This window comes from Pinus tabuliformis, chromosome X, assembly GCF_031772625.1.
Source record: "Pinus tabuliformis cultivar Carrire ecotype Pingquan chromosome X, CPIR1, whole genome shotgun sequence".
NCBI lineage: Eukaryota > Viridiplantae > Streptophyta > Pinopsida > Pinales > Pinaceae > Pinus > Pinus tabuliformis.
This window is the reverse complement of record NC_142308.1, coordinates 844712309-844729266: the sequence shown is the minus strand read 5'-3', so window position 1 is coordinate 844729266 and position 16958 is coordinate 844712309.

The window sequence follows — 16958 nt, the reverse complement described above, 5'->3', positions numbered from 1 at the left end:
AATTAAATGAAAATGGAGAAGTAATTAGAAACAAGGCCAGACTTGTTTGTAAAGGGTATGCACAGCAAGAAGGAATAGATTTTGAAGAGACCTTTGCTCCTGTGGCAAGACTAGAGGCCATCCGAATGTTCCTTGCTCTCTCAAGCTTTCAAAACTTCAAGGTATTTCAAATGGACGTGAAATCAGCCTTCCTGAATGGAGACTTAGAAGAAGAAGTATATATTGAGCAGCCAGATGGCTTCATTCTTGGGAATGATCCAAACCTTGTATGCAGATTGAAAAAGGCACTCTATGGACTCAAACAAGCTCCAAGGGCTTGGTATTATCGGTTGGACAAATATCTTCACCAACAAGGCTTTTCAAAAGGATCAGCAGATAGCAATCTCTATATAAAAGTTGAAAATAACAAATTGCTAATTCTTGTTGTTTATGTAGATGATATTATTTTTGGCAGCAATGAAGAGACTATGAGTCAAAACTTTGCCTTGGTTATGCAGAAAGAATTCGAAATGTCACTTCTTGGAGAATTGACATATTTTCTTGGATTGCAAATCCAACAAAATGAAGGAGGTATCTTCTTGTCTCAAACCAAATACCTCAAACAGATCTTGAAGAAGTATGGCATGGAAGAGTCAAAGCCAGTTTGTACACCCATGGTTACAGGATGCAGCCTCAGTGCTAATGATGAATCAGCAGCAGTTCACCAACCCACTTATAGATCCATGATTGGGAGTTTGCTTTATTTGACAGGTACTCGACCAGATATTACACATGCAGTAGGAATGGTTGGAAGATTTCAAGCCAACCCAAAGGAAACTCATCTTCAGGCAGTCAAAAGAATCTTCAAATATCTTCAAGGGACCCAAAACTATGGCTTATGGTATCCTAGAAATACAGATCTCACTCTTCATGCTTACACAGATGCAGATTGGGCTGGAAGTGTGGATGATAGGAAAAGCACAAGTGGTGGTGCTTTCTTCATGGGTTCCAGATTAGTATCTTGGTTCAGCAAGAAACAGAGTTCGATTGCCTTATCTACAGCTGAAGCAGAATATGTGGCTGCGGCATCTTGTTGCACACAACTTCTTTGGATGATGCAAACCTTGCAGGACTTTCAAATCACTTGCACTCCACCAGTTTCTATCTTATGTGATAATACAAGTGCAATCAGCATTTCAAAGAATCCAGTCATGCACTCAAAGACCAAGCACATACCAATCAAGTACCATTTTCTCCGGGAACAAGTGCTTGAGCAGAAGGTCAAGTTGGAGTATGTTCCTTCTAAGGAACAAGTTGCTGATATTCTCACAAAACCACTGCCCAGGGAAACTTTTGAACATCTCAGACAAAAGCTGGGAGTAGTTGATGCTTCATCCTGCTGTTGAAGCTTGTCTGTTCTACAGAAAAGTTGGTATACGCAAGTTACGAAAGGTATATACGCGTATACACGCGGATTTATGTTGAGAAAGTCGCGTGTACGGTGTACGCTTGTTGCAGAGATTATATCCGCGTACATACGCTGTTTCATGCAGGAGAAATCGCGTATATGAAGTTCTGAACAGCAAGGGCAAACTCTGGAGTTCTGAACAGCAATGGGTATGTCAGAATTCTTCAGGCACGGTTTCAGGGGGTGCAGCAGGCACAGGTTCAGGGGGAGCAGCTTAAAAGTCTCATAAAGAATTGTTGGCATTCAGATGTTTTGGTTGTTGATTTCAGGAAAAGGAGCTCAGAAAGAAATCCTGGTTGCTGATCTAAAAAGATGTTTATCATATGCTGCTGGTGACTTTCATAAGTCTTGGTCTAGATCTGTTGTCTCTATGTCATGTATCTCTCTTGCGATGTCTCTTTTATGGTGTCAAGGTCATGTAACGGCCTATGTTGGTTTCCCCACTATGCCTGGGATGAATGCTGTAATATAATTGGTTGTTTCTGTTATGTCCCCTCTTGGTAGGGAGTATGGATGTATGTATTGAGTCTTTTGGTGATAGGAAGGTCCCTTATGGTGTATAAGTCTTGGTTCTTGTTGAAGAACATCTTTTGCAGATCTGGCCTACTTTCAGGGGGAGCATGAGTCAGCACAGCCAAGCAGAGGTATCAGCATGTCCTCAGGGGGAGCACAGCCCTTTGCCCTTGATGTCAAAGGGGGAGAGTGACTTGGTGTGGTGGTTGCCATCAAGTCCAAAGGGGGAGATTGTTGGCATTATGATTCAAGTGTTGTCCTTGATGGCAACTCACTCAGAGGTTGGTACAGGTGCTCAGAGGTTGGTACAGGTGATGGCAACTTAATCAGAAGACAGATCTTAGTACAGCATGCCAAGGAAGTTCATATACGCAGGTTCGTTAAGCCCAAGTCGCGTGTACACGCTAGTTGGATTCAGAAAAAGCGCGTGTATGTGGAAAAGTACCTTTTGGTCCATGGTGGTTAGTCCTTGGAAGTTGTGCCTATGATTTCGGACCATTGTGTCTCGACGAGCGTGTCGATCCCTAGTTTTGAAGTTGATGGTATTGTGTTACTATGGTTTTGGCTCTTGGTATTGAGCAAGGCCTAAGGCTATATAAGGAGAAGAAGATCATTAGGCAAATACATCTTTCGACAAGGCTTGAATATCTAAGAGAGAAAGAGATCTGATATGTAGGTTCTGGGTTGCTTGATCTAAGCCAAGGAGAGATCACATCGGTTGATGGAAGACTAGATCTAAGGATAGATCGGGATCTAATGGTTTGAAATGCACTATCATGATATGGTTGATTATGCGTATTTCTAGATCTGCATATTGTCGCAATGTTATGTTCTGGGTCTAACTGATGTCTGGTACAGCTGCAAATTGAGAAAGTTTATTTTTAGATCTGTACGCAGGTTGGCTTCGGTAAAAGCGCGTGTATACGCGGGTTTTGCTCATTGAAGTAGCATATATCTTTTGAAGCTTGATTTTGGGTTTACAGTGGGGTCTGACTGTTATTGCAGAGTTCTGTAGTCTGCTCTGTGTTCTGGTAACTGGTGATTGACAGGGTTCAATGGTTCAGTGATTCAAAGTTTGGTTGTTTTATGCTTCAATGATCTGTTGTGAAAATTGAATGAATTAGGGTCTACAGATTGTAATGTTGTGCTTCAGGAATATCCAGTCTGAAAATGTATGAAAGGTGGTACCTGAAGGAAAGAAGATTGTAGGTCAGCACCTACGTACTAGTATCTTGGCTAGTACAAGAGCAAAGGGGGTTGGAGCTCCCTTCCAAGGAAGTTTGGAGAACGAGAGAAGGTTGTAGCCTTCTGCAGGTTGTAGCCTGCGTACTGGTATAAGGCTGCACCAGTACAAAAGATTGTAAACTGAAGTTTCATATTAAAGAAAGATAGAGACAACTTGCAGCAGGTGGTTTTCACCCACATTGGGTTTCCACCTTACATCTTGGTGTTCATGTGTGTGGCTTTTGATCTGTTCTGTTATACTGCACCTGTTTACTGTTAATGTGGTGAATAATGTCCTGATGAACTTAACTGAGGAATAAGCTAACTAAATTATGAGTTTTCTTCTTATACGCTGTTTTATTTAGTCACAGTAGCGTGTACACGCTGGTTCACCTAACTGAAGTAGCGTATATGTTTCTGAGCATTGAAAAAGTTTGATTGATCTGATAATACTGATTCACCCCCCCTCTCAGTATTATTTCCAACAACTGATGTCATATAAGTCACCCTCCATCAATGTGATAGGGTCTAGCGAGGTCTTGGTCACTTTGGATTTCTTTCTGGACCCTCCCTTCTCCAGCTCTCTCGGGCGCTTAATGTGGGCAGACATCTCCTAAGGGTCCACGTCGTGTTGTTCTGTGTCCTCCTATTTGTTCTCGGGTGAAGGCGACCGTGTGCCTTTGTCATAGCCCCGCTCTGTGCTACTTGTCTATATTCCTACCTCTTTTCCTATCTGTTCCGCCTAGGCCTTCTCAATAGCCTCCTTTTTCCTCTTTTTGACTAGTTGTGTCATCTTCAACTTGGTCTCCTCCTTCTTCTTCTATGCATCAGAATTGCTTCCACCCACCATCAAGTCCATGGAGGTGCACCACTTTGCTGGCCATTTATCAAGCATCGCATCGATGGCGTCATCTATGGCCAGGTATGGCAAGTGGTACCACTTTTGTGCAGGGTCCTTTCACGCCCTGATAGATACGTGATGGATATCAGATTTGAACTTAGCATAGCTCTACATGTTAGCATATACTGTGGGTGACAATTGTGGCTTACTATTGATGGCCCTCCTGATATTCATTTCCATCAAGATCCAGAACATCTTGTTGTCCCAAACTCGCTTTGCACCCTTAGCCACCCATAGTGAAGCATACTTCATTTCTTCAGGAAGTTCTGGCATAACCGAAGGGAACTAGATCTCCTCTGGAATATCCCACACTACTAGCACAATTGTTAGCAAGATCCATGCGTAGTGTAAGGTCTTTCTCTGCTCTTGCACTTCGTGGAAATTTGGCAGGAACTCTCCGAGAAGGTAGTCTGACTAGTTAAACTGGACTCCTTCCACGCACTGCTATGCGAGAGCGACGATAGGTGCTAACACCTCGTCGGTGCAACACTTCTACATCACCTTCCCTACAAGGATTTGCTTTGCTACCTTCACAGTGGGGTCACATATGTTGGAGATAGCGTACCCATGCGATTTCTTTACCAGCTTGAATTTCTCCTTCATTAATTCTATGAGTGCTTGCTCGCCACCCTTGCCACAAAAGATCATAACTGGATTTTCACCTATATATGACAGGCATGTTATTTGGTGGATTAACATATTTGTGATGGGTATCGGCTCCTCCAGCTACAGACACCCATCATGCACCAAGCACATCAATTGCTTGATGACCAAAACTATCACCGGGGTGCGGTTATAGTGTGGCACCTAGAGCAGGTTCAACAATCCTGCCTTCTCTACCCCCTTGAGCCACCTCCACAGCTCCAACGTAGTCATTCCCATATTTATGCCTATGATGCGGCACATCAGTTGCTCGGTTGCCAGGTGTGAGAACTTCTCGTGGTCCACCAAGTCTCAGTCTTCAAGCTTCAATATCGGCACTCATGCAAAGCACGGACTGTCGAAAGTAATTTCATCTGGTAGTAGAGGGGTTTGCCAGGGAGTCTTACTCTCATCAATGTCCTTTAGGACCTTGGACTTAGGCTTGCACGGAGGGACATACTCCGGCAACTGTGTAATAGGGTTCGCACCCTGGGTTTCAAACTCCTCTACTTCAACTCTAACATCCTCATCATCCATCGGGATGTCTTCAATGTCCTCTTCCTCTGCCTCTAGGTTTATGGCCTTGCCCTTCTCCTATGTAGTGGGCTTTGGTGGGTTTCTCCTTGGCGATGTGCGCACTGGTATGGCAGGCTACTTGCCCTTCTTGTCCTTTGAAATTTCCTTGGTTGGGGTTGGCTTCAGTCTCAGTGTTCTCGGCGATTTAGAGACCTCCGCCAATAGTTCGACCACTTCTGAAGCAGCTACTTCTGGAGCAGCTACTTCAGCCTCCATATCAATTTCCTACACATTCTCCTCCACTGCCACTTCTTCAGTGTTCATAGCTTCTGTGCATGTTGATATGACGCTATTCACTAGTTCCTATGTCTCTTTTGACAATTGTTTAAATGCCGGACTCACTACCAGATCTTGAAATAATTCACAGTTCATGTGCACCTGAGAGCACAACAACCCAATTCTCAAAATTCCAAGTGTTTTTAACTAGAAAACCACTTGTAATTTATACGGCATTTCAAATTCGAAATCGACCGTTCCCCCCAGAATTGGTTCATTAATGGCAGATTCGCAGCAAATCTTCAAGGATCTGCGCCATAAATTTCATCTTGAATGTCGGTTGCCCACTCCATTTGGCTGCATTTCTACCATCAAATCATGAACAATGACTTTAATGGTCACTTTCTGGCCGACCTGCATGATTTCCCCCTGGGTAGCGCAGCTCCCTTCGTGCTGCTACGAAACCTGTGACACTTCCTTGCTTCCCCCAACCCTCCAATTGCGTAGCTCCCCTACTCGGGTAGTGTAGTTTATAGTCTCGTGCCTCCTTTCATTTTCCTGGAGCGCTAAGACTGTGCTACCTTCATTTAGTCACATGGCCAAACCACCAGTGTATGGCTTCAATCGATTGTCATTCACCTTTCCTAGGAAGGGTTCACCATTCAATTTGACCAGTTGTACCACTCCTCCGTCAGTAATCTCCTTAATAACATAAGGTCTTAACAAGTGCATCCTGAATTTCCCTGGAAATTGATCAAACTTACTATCATATAACATAACTAGGTCATTTACCTTAAATGTGCGCAACTTGATGTGTTGATCATGCCATGCCTTTTCACGTTAATTTTGGACTTGCTGGTGGAATTCAACCAAAAATATTTCTTCCTCCAGTTCATCCAGCTGTGCGAGCCTCTCCTCCAGGGCTCCGCAATCTGTCATACCTGTGAGCGCTGCTATGTGAAGACTAGGCCCGATGTATTCCATAGTCATTTCCACCGTCCCATTAGCTTGCAGGTGATAAGGCATACTCTTCTGGTGGTATACTTGAAATTCCTTTGTCAGTATGCTGATCATCTCATTCAAGAATTGCATATCATGATCACTCATCAAGATCTTTGGATAGCCAAATCGCATCATTACATGTTCAAAGAGGAAATTTGAAATGGTCGCACTTGTGCAATCCTTCACAGGCTGTGCCTCTACCCAACGAGTCAAATACTCTGTTGCGGTGATAATATACCTTGCTCCCATCTTTCCTTGTGGTTGAATAGGTCCCACAAAATCTATCGCCCACTTCTCAAAGGGTTACAATGTCATTTGTGGATTCAAAGGCATCTCATCCCTCTGCGATGGCCTGCTAGTCCTTTGACACACATCGTACACCTTGCAATATGCTTTTGAGTCTTGATAAAGGGTTGGCCACCACACCCAGGCGCACAGAATATTCTGCGTAGTTGCTCTCCCTATATAATGGCCTCCCGCAGTGCCCCCATGAGTGTCCGCGAGGATGTTGCTTCCTTCGAACTCAGGTACATACCGTCACAATATCTCATAAGTCCCCATCTTGTACAGATGCCCAGCAATGACAGAGAAATATGTTGCGCGCACCACTAATTCCTTCTTTTTCTGGACAGTGTATCCTTCCAGTGCAGTACTTGTTGTTAGGAAGTGTATTATATCCTCAAAATGACCATCCGTGACACTCACTACAAATAGTTATGCGTAAGGAAATCCTTCTTCCAAGTTAGTAGGTTCTTCCACTGTTTCGATGCAAAACAGATGGTCTTGTCTCACATTCAAGCGTCCAAGCTTCACAACCACTTCAAAATCATACTCATGGAATAGGAAGAGCCACCTACAAATTCTCCCCGCCAACACAGGCTTATTCACTAGGTACTTTAGTGCGGAGTGATCCGTATACATCTTGAAAAAGCCTCTGAGCAAGTAGTTCCTATACTTCTAAAGCGCATACACCATAGCTAGCCCTTCGCGCTCAGTGGTGGAATAATTCTTTTCCACTTTGGATAATCTTCAACCCACGAGCATGATAGGATGGTCCACGCCATCTCCACCAGTTTGTGTTAGTACTACTCCCAACGCTATACAGGACGCGTTGACATACACATGAAACTCTTTCTTCTAGTTTGGGAAGACTAGGATCGATGTGATGACCATATTTTCTTTCAATATATCTAAGCTCTTCTTGTAGTCAACATCCCAACATAATGTGATATCCTTCTTTAGCAGTTTCTCCATAGGCATGCTGATCTGGGCATAGCCTTTGATAAACTTTCTATAATATCTCGTATTTCCCAGGGTAGTGTGCAGCTGCTTCACACTCCTTAGTGCTTCCAAGTTTAGTATCACCGCGATGTTTGTGGGGTCTACCATCAGTCCCTATCTGCAAACCACATGCCCCAACAGGTTCCCAAAAGGAAAACAAAACAGACACTTCTTGAGATTGAGAGCAATCTGATATCTCCATCCGGTATCCAACATCATATGCAAGCTCACTACATGGCTTTTAACCAGCCAAATACAGTCCAGTCATCAAAATATACCTCCAGGAGCTTATGAATAAATTCCTTGAACGCAGAAACAACTAAGTGTGAGAAGATCACAAGTGCATTCTTCAATCCAAATGGCATTATAGTGTACTAAAAGCAACCCCACTTAGTCACAAAGGTGGTCTTGCTCCTATCTTTTGATGCGATTTTGATTTGGTGGTACCCAAAGAACCCATCAGTGAAGGAATATGCTTCCTGGCCACCTACATTGTCCAACACTTCATCAGTGAATGGAGTCGAGAAAGGATCATGTACACAAGCGTCATTCAGCTTCCTGAGATCCATGCATATCCTTATTTCATCCTTCTGCTTCTTTTCCTGTACCATCATTGGACTTACCCAATCATATTCTTCCACAAGCTCAATGATGCCTGCCGTGAGCATCTTGTCTAGCTCTAAGTGGACTTTTTCCTTATATTTCAGATTGAGACAGTAAGGTCTTTACTTAACTGGCTTTGCGTCGAGTTGCAATGTAATCTTCAACATACCTAGGTCCTCGATTATTCCTTTCAAGTCCATACACTTGGTAGGGAATAAATCCTGGTATTCGCGGAGCAATTCAGTGACCTTATCCACCATCGTGTCATCCCAGTAATCTCCAATCTTCGTGAATTTGGGTTTTGCCTTAGTATGAATGTTTACTTGTTTCATTTTCAATGATGCGGTTATATCAAGGTTCTCAATCTACAGTCCTTGAACCATGCGGTGACCCTCTATTTTTGGAATGTTAATCTTCCATGGATCCTCGTCCTATTCTTCAGCAATTACATTATAACATTCTAGTGCATGACTCAGCTGATGAGCCCATTCAAGTTGAATCAAGTCTAAAGGATCTTGTGGTATCCTAAAGATCGTTGCTTTCACCTCTTGTAACGCTTCATCAATACTGTCAAATTCATCCTCAAAACTGAATGTCATCATGAATCCTTCGCGCATGATATCCCATTTGCCTATCCCATGGCGGAGCTTTGTTTCTACGTACCAATTCATTAGGACCACATCCAGGGTATGACAGAACAAGTGCACCCACTTAGGTTGGGGCTTTTCTCCATAATCCTGGGTACATTTGGCTAAATGCGCACACGGACCATCCTATCCATCATTCTTGTCTGTTAGTCACATCTTAGGCTTCCCAAATCGTGTTCTCATCATCCTCCTACATTCACGCCAATCATCAAAGCTTCCTTTATGCGTACCCCACCATCTTGCAGGCATAGCACGCAATGGCCAGTCCAAGACCTAGAAGCGTTGCTTTTCTGGTACCTCCCTTTTAAATGCATCCAAAAAGATATCTACCTTAGTCTCATTCAAACCATGATAAGTAGGTAGATTTCTTACCTCTGATGACACACAGTGTAGTGATCGGGTCAGCATGTTGCAATTCAGCATAGTTACTTAATGTAACCAATTCATCCAGTGTTCTATTTCTTCATTGGAGTCTGAAGTGCAGAAACTCTCGCAATCCCATGTAATCCATACATCCACAGTGGGATTCACCCAATCTTGGTCTCGCACTATTATCTTATAGATACAGTCCAGGTCATCATCACTCTCATAATCACAGACTGGTTCAGTATAGCTTGATCCTTCAATAGGATCGAGGGGTACTATTACACACAGCGATTTATTCTCAAAGATCATTTTTTGCTTCTTCAGATTGATTACCTCGTTCATATCAGTAGCCTAGTTAATTCCCAAGAGCACAGGATAGGGATTGTTGTCATCCACTATCTCTATTATTTCAAAATCATCCAGCGCGCTTGCTCCCTCAATATCCACTGTCACCCCATACAGTCGCCCCATGGGAATGATATTCTGTTGATTTGCGATCCTTAGTTGAATCGGAGACCATTGCAGCACAGGTCTCCCCATTAGTTCCCACATCTACTTTGGCAAGACATTCGCCTTTGACCCCAAGTCCAAATTAACCTGATTTATTTCATACTCCCCTATCTGCACAATCAATCTCATCTCGCATCCCATACTTATTTTATTCTTGCCAATCTTTCATACTAAGCGTGGCTCACCCAACGCGGTTCCAGTGCATCTATTGATAAGCTCTTGTAACCCTTTTACAGCCTTATTATCGCGCAATAACTTCATATAGGTCTCCATGAAATTTGTGAGCATATAGGGGTCCATCTCCTGCTTAGATTTATCCTTACTTCCTGAGGTGGAGGCCTTAGCAAAGCTCTTCTTAGCTTCCATGAAGGTTTCACGTGCGTGCTCCAATTCAAACTCAACCTCCTTCACTAGAGCTTTGCGAACCCATGTACTACCTTCTGGCTGTTTCCCCTTGTCATCTCCTACCGCGATTCAACTTCTAAGCACTATATTTACGTTTCGATCTTCCCCGCACAACTCAGACCTCATCATCTACAGGTTCTGAGTTGACGGAGGTGGTAGCGCCCCTTTGTCACATATTCTAGCTACCAGCGTAGGAAAATATTTCGTTTCATGATCAAACAACGTGCAATACTTGCATGGTGCAATCGCGGGCATAGTGTCCTAGTCCTTCGCCTTTGTAGCAAATCAACTGTCCTCAACCTCTTCCAAGTCCTCCTCCACCTCGGCTTCATCCACGCCCCTAAAATCTTGTCCACACCATCCCTACACTCTGGTCAAGGGGCTGTGTTTCGGCTTGAACCCTATAGGCAAGAGTTCTATCCATCATCAATTCATAGCTCCTGTAAGTACTCTCATCATGTCCTACTGACCTACAAAAGTTGTAGAATAGTTGTTACAGTGCTTGTACATACTTCTGTAGCAAGTGACAGTTATTTGTGGCATGTTTTTCAGCTACCTCACATATAGCGCACCATAATGTAGGCGTCGTGCTAGGTCTTGCTTGAGCTTCTAATCTTAAAGGAATTGGTCCTCCTCCTGCAATGTGGTTTGCAAAGACTGGGCAATGGTCTTTGTCATGACCCTGACTCTTGCACTTCAATCACCATACCTCCTCACGCACCTCTGGTCAAACCGTCCTGTCCTGCTTCAGACTTTGCATCTCAAGGCACAGATTCTTCAGTTGTGCATGGATCTACTGAACTCCTAGATTTGGATCTTACACCAAAGTTTCATGCAGTCTCATGGCAATCTCCAAGGCCTCTGCTTGAGTTGTTATCTTTTGTTGTGATAGTGCACTCCTTAAGTGTGGTAGTAGTGAAGCTACAAACCATTCGTGATGTTGTCCATCTATAAAATTCATGTTGGCTTCATGGATTGTACACTTCAACCTCTGATCTAGTTCCCAAGGTGTCTCACTTGGTTGCATCATGATTTATTTGAATCCCACAATTGACTGCACCTCAGATTTAGGCCTACTAATTTCTCTATTTAGTGTTGCCTGGATGTCTGCCACTCTAGCATTCAGGTTATCATTAGAGTACTTAATATACTAGGTAAGAGTGTGATCTTGCAGAGGACTAACTAGCTTCACCTTCTTTATATGATCATCTGTAACACCTTGAGCTTCCCATACAACCCTCACAATGAACCAGAATTGGTCGAGGTCTTCATTTCCCAAGCCTTTGAACAAAGGAAACTTCACTGTATTTTCCATATTGAACTATGGTGGAGATGGTGGTCGTATGGGTGAAGTTAGAGGTGATGGTGGTGAATTTGGAGGTGGTGTGAGTGGAGGTGGTATTCACAGGAATCCTTGTCTTATTAACTAAATAACACTTCGCAGAGAAGCCTTCATTATCCCTTCTTCGTCACCTCGCAAAGATGAAATCAAGGGGCTATACTCTAGACCCTTTTTTCTGTCGTTCCTGTAATTTTTTCCGCTTCACGTAGTCCTGAACATCAAGGTAGCTACATAACCCGTTTTTCGCACAATATCATTTTAATCCAAGTATTCAAAGATTTTACGTACTTACCTCATGGGCCTTTGAAAAAGTGCCTCTCCTCCTCGTTGTAGCTGACTGAGGTGTAGACTGCAATTTCAGTTACAAATCCTCCTATGACGTGATCGAGCAAATGATCAACATCGCAGGTGATCCTATCCTTAGATGCTTCCAATCTCCGCACTAGTTATGGGGTCCAAACAATAGGATCGTCAAGCTTCCACCTTCCTTGGCTATCTGCTAGCTTCGTGATCCACTCGTATAGCTCAACCGAAAAGGAACAGAAAAATATCTCATGGATCTATGTATATAGGTACCTGTCCAGCCACTGTTCCTTTTTCAGTTGAAGACTTCTATTTTCCTACCCCATGAATTCGTTGATCTTTCTATCCAACCAGTCTCTGATCTCTGTCTTAGTTGGATTCTAGTGATACGACATGACACATCTCTTATGCAAATTCTGGTCCCGAAAATGGAACCATTTGTTGGTTTGTTGGGGCCTGACCCAAGTTCAATGTTAATTAGCCAAACAAATCCCTACACTATTGGCCCTTTCAGCATCAGCCCACGGAGCGCAGATCGAAGTCTCACCCGAAGCAGTATGGGGGGATGCTAGAACCAATTTTTTACCCCCTGAGATGGTCGTGATGTCGTTTTATTCCTTGTATTCTTGCTTTCGCACAAGTCACTCAGTTCTAGGGCCTGCTAGACTAGCCCTATACTCCAGCCTTCAGTACCTCCATGAAAAGGTACGAACGACCTTCATGCAGCCCTAACCTGCGGTTCAGGTACTTTCACGTTGCTAGTTCAACATACCGTGTAGATTCCCAAACTAGTCTAAGTGTCTTACTTATCTTATTAGATAATCACAGTTGGCACAGCATAAATAGATATTCTTATTTGCATTCAGTTATCCAACATAATTATACACATTCACGCATCACATAAGCATTATAAAGGAAATTCATACATAATATGACAAGCTACATTAATTGGAACAAAGACACAGAATTTGTAGAATACTTCTCTTTATTGATATCTTTAAGTGATTACAAACTCTATCTACCCTGTGCACATAGTTGAAGGGGCCCACGCACTTAGCTGCAGACTTCCACCCTAGGCCTCTACGCACTCAGCTGCAGAGCCTCTACCTACACTATGACCCGAAACTTATACTTCTTACTTTAGAGCTATTACTCTATTACATGATCTACCATTGTCTCCTCTTTTTTAAACTACTTAGAGCTTAGCTCTCTTACATCTGACTTTACTTTAAAAAATTAAGGGCAGACTACCCTTTTTGACACATGACACCTTTGTGCTCCGTGACCACAAAATGCGGAGTCTTTAAAATTATATTACAAAATTTGACTTAAACATGGCCTTTTAGCCCCAAAACTGCCCTTGGGGGATCCTACTCCCAACACGCCTTAAAACCCTGAAGCTTAAAGGGTAAGTCAAAAGGCAGAAAAGCCAATATACTTGTAGATTCTTGCAGCACTTATAATTTTATAAACATTTATACTGCTAGAAAAAACTTAAATCTTTGTGTGCTCAATCAAGGACCTAACCATGATTGTTTCTCCTAGAAAAAAATTTGAAGAGATAAGAGAATTGCATCAGGTTCCAATCCAGATACAAGAACTAGAACTACATACATAATTCTATACATTACCGCTCAAAGAAATGGATATAAAGTTAGGTGAATAATGGTTAATGTAGTTGGGGAACTATAATACAAACCTTGAAGAACAATTCATAGAGTTTAATTGGAAAGGTCAATAATATAGATTATATTGTGTTGATGCTTTCAATTTCAAATAAGGTGCAAATACATCCAAGAACTTCACCAGTACACAAGGTGCAAAAAAAGTCGCATTCATAAAAGTAAATAGACATCATTCCATAACAACATGTTCAACAAGAGAAAACTTGGCTTACGCTTTGAGGGAAAAGCATCTCTAAGGGTGGAAATGTTATGAATAATATAATAAGTAAATAAATAAATAATAAAATATGAATAGTAATAGTATAATTGATTAATTAAATAAATAATTACTTAATTAGTTATGAAGGGTCAAAGGTCAAATAATGTGACCATTCGCCTTCGTGGCTAGTCAATGCTTGTATAGGAAAACCGCCACAAAGGCATGTAACCACAAATTCAGTGCTTATTCAATAATAAAAAATTATTTATATACAATTACTTACATACTCCTTCCTACATACTGAGTTTCTCTTCTACACATCACCATCCTTAATAAGCTAGGGAATTATGATGTTGTGGTTGAATTTCTTTCAAGAATAACATGAAATGAGAATGATCTTCATGTACAAGATTCTTCCCTTGATGAACATCTATTTGTAGTATTTACTAACTCTCCTTGGTTTTCAGATATTTCTAATTACTTGGCTCCAAGAAAACATCCTCATTACCTGTCTTGAAAGAAGCAACAAAAGATGATCAAAATAAGTTGGATATTCTCATTGATTGATGAGTGACTATTGTACATGGGACTAGATCCTATTATCTAGAGAACTGTGTGAGAATACAATATCTACAAGAAATTGAAGGCATGCCATGATGGTCCTTGTGGGGACCAATTTGTAGACAAGTGGATCGAGTACATATGTATTCATTAGTAATACTACTAGCCTAATATCTTCAAGGATGCCAAGTAATATGTGAAGATATGTGATAGCTATTAGTGCATTGAAATATGCAATTAGACAAGATGGAATTGCAACCACAGATGGTATTATAGCCCTTCAATAGATGGGCACTTGATTTTGTGGGACCTATTACTCCTTCCCATCACAACTCCTACATCCTAGTATGCATAGATTATGTCATAAAATTGACGTAAGCCAAGGCACTCCCAACCAAAACTAAACAAGCAATGGTAGAGTTTCTCCATGAAAATATACTCACTAAGTTCATGATACCTCAAGAAATAGTTACTTATGGAGGAGCTCAATTCACTTCAAGGATTATAGAATATCTAGTGGAGGAATACAAGATAAAGCATAGGGTCATGACACCATACCATTTGTTAGCCAATGGATAACTAGAAGTGAAAAATAAGATTCTTGAGGCTCTTATCAACTAGACTACCAAACTATACCTCAATAGGGATGACCAACTCCTTGAAGCTCTGTGGACCTACTGGATTACATAGAGGACTATTAATGGTTGCACTTCATAAGATTATTGTACAGGAAGAGAATACTTTGTTTATCAAGATAGGTATTAAGACACTCAAAATAGAAATACAACTTGCAATGGACCTATATAAATCTCAGAAGTAGAGGATCCTCTAGGTCGTTAACATGGATGAACTCTAGAAAAATTTCTTACACCCAACATTAGTGGTACAACTCCAGAGAGCTCAGTGGCATGACAAGTTCATCAAGAAGAAGAAATTTAAAGGTTGAGATAGGGCTTTGTTATCTAATTTCAAGTTTAAGGATTTTAGATGGAAGTTCTTTGTTCTATAGATTGTACCTTATTATATAGACATTGTATATGATAATGGATCCTTAAGACTCCATACCATTGATGAAGAGATAACACCCCTTATACAAATGAACACAGGCTTCAGTTATATCATAGACCCCTATCTTGAGGAAAATCAGCAGTGGATGACTAGACAAAAACCTAGATATTTTCCATAAGAGAGACATCCTTATCGATTGAATCATCTTACATCCTATTTCTTTCCATAGAGAGAGAGAGAGAGAGAGAGAGAGAGAGAGAGAGAGAGAGAGTAATAAAACCCATGTATGAAAACCCTTAGGGCATAACTTAGGCACATGTCATGTGAAAACTAGCTCGGTATGGTTTATCCCATGTTTAAAAATAAAGACTAAATAAATGATTATTTTTCCTATTGGACTCATGGACCAATCTTGTTTTTAGAATATGCAGGGAGGAAGCCACATTTGAAGCAACTTTATCGATGCAACTTTATTATTGCAACTCCATTACCACAACTCTATTGTTGCAACTCCACTGTCACAGTCCACTTACTTGAAACTTGGGTATTACAAATATACTACCACAATTCGACTGATCAATTTAGGTGACAATAATGCTTTCTATAAAACATTGCAACTCTTGAATGTCGCAACTCATAGTGGTACAACTCTGGGAATGTTGCAACACTTATGTCATTCAAGGTAATTTTTCTTCTCAAGGCCAACAACATAGCACAATAACAGTCTTATACATAAATGAATTTATTTCCAACGTGGAATAAGTGACCACTTCTCGTAAGTTAGAAGATGCATCCCTTGATTGTCTATTGAATGGTATTGATTTCACATAAATGATTTGACCAATGATTTGATTTCATGCACCCATTACTGCCACAATTGACCAATCATATCACCAACTATTAGATAATCATTCCTTGCCATAATTGGAAATTTCATTTCCAATCACCCCACTAAACAACTCATTTCATTATGCGGTTGAAAAACAAATTGAGCTCTAAAAAAAAAATAAAAAAAAATGGGAAGCTAACTAAACCAAAGAGATCCCACATAAGCACTAGTATTGCAACTGCATGACCACATCTAGGAATTTTTTTAGAAAGGGGAATGGATTGAATATGTCCATAGGCTCCAAGGCTATGATGACAATGTGACACTAGAGTTCCCCATGAGTTTCATAAATAATAGGTCAAAATTAGGGGCCAAAGTTGTGCATGTGAATAAATTTTTCATGGCTAATGTTGCAGGTCCCCCTCAAAGTGAAGAATGATGGTACTGTAGAAGAAAGTTGAAACAAGAAATAATTAAGCAATTCCTTTAATTAGGTGTGGATTTTCTACTAAAAGGGGCAGGATTTGACCAACGATCATTACCAAACCCGTGGGGAGGATGTAGTCATTGCAATGTAGATGTATTTCATGTGTGAAGGCTGTTAGTGTCAGTCTTTCCAGCCTTCCTACAGTGATCAAATACGCTCTTACAAAGTGGTCTCAGAGTGTCAAGGTCAAATTTTTTCATTTCAGTGAGTC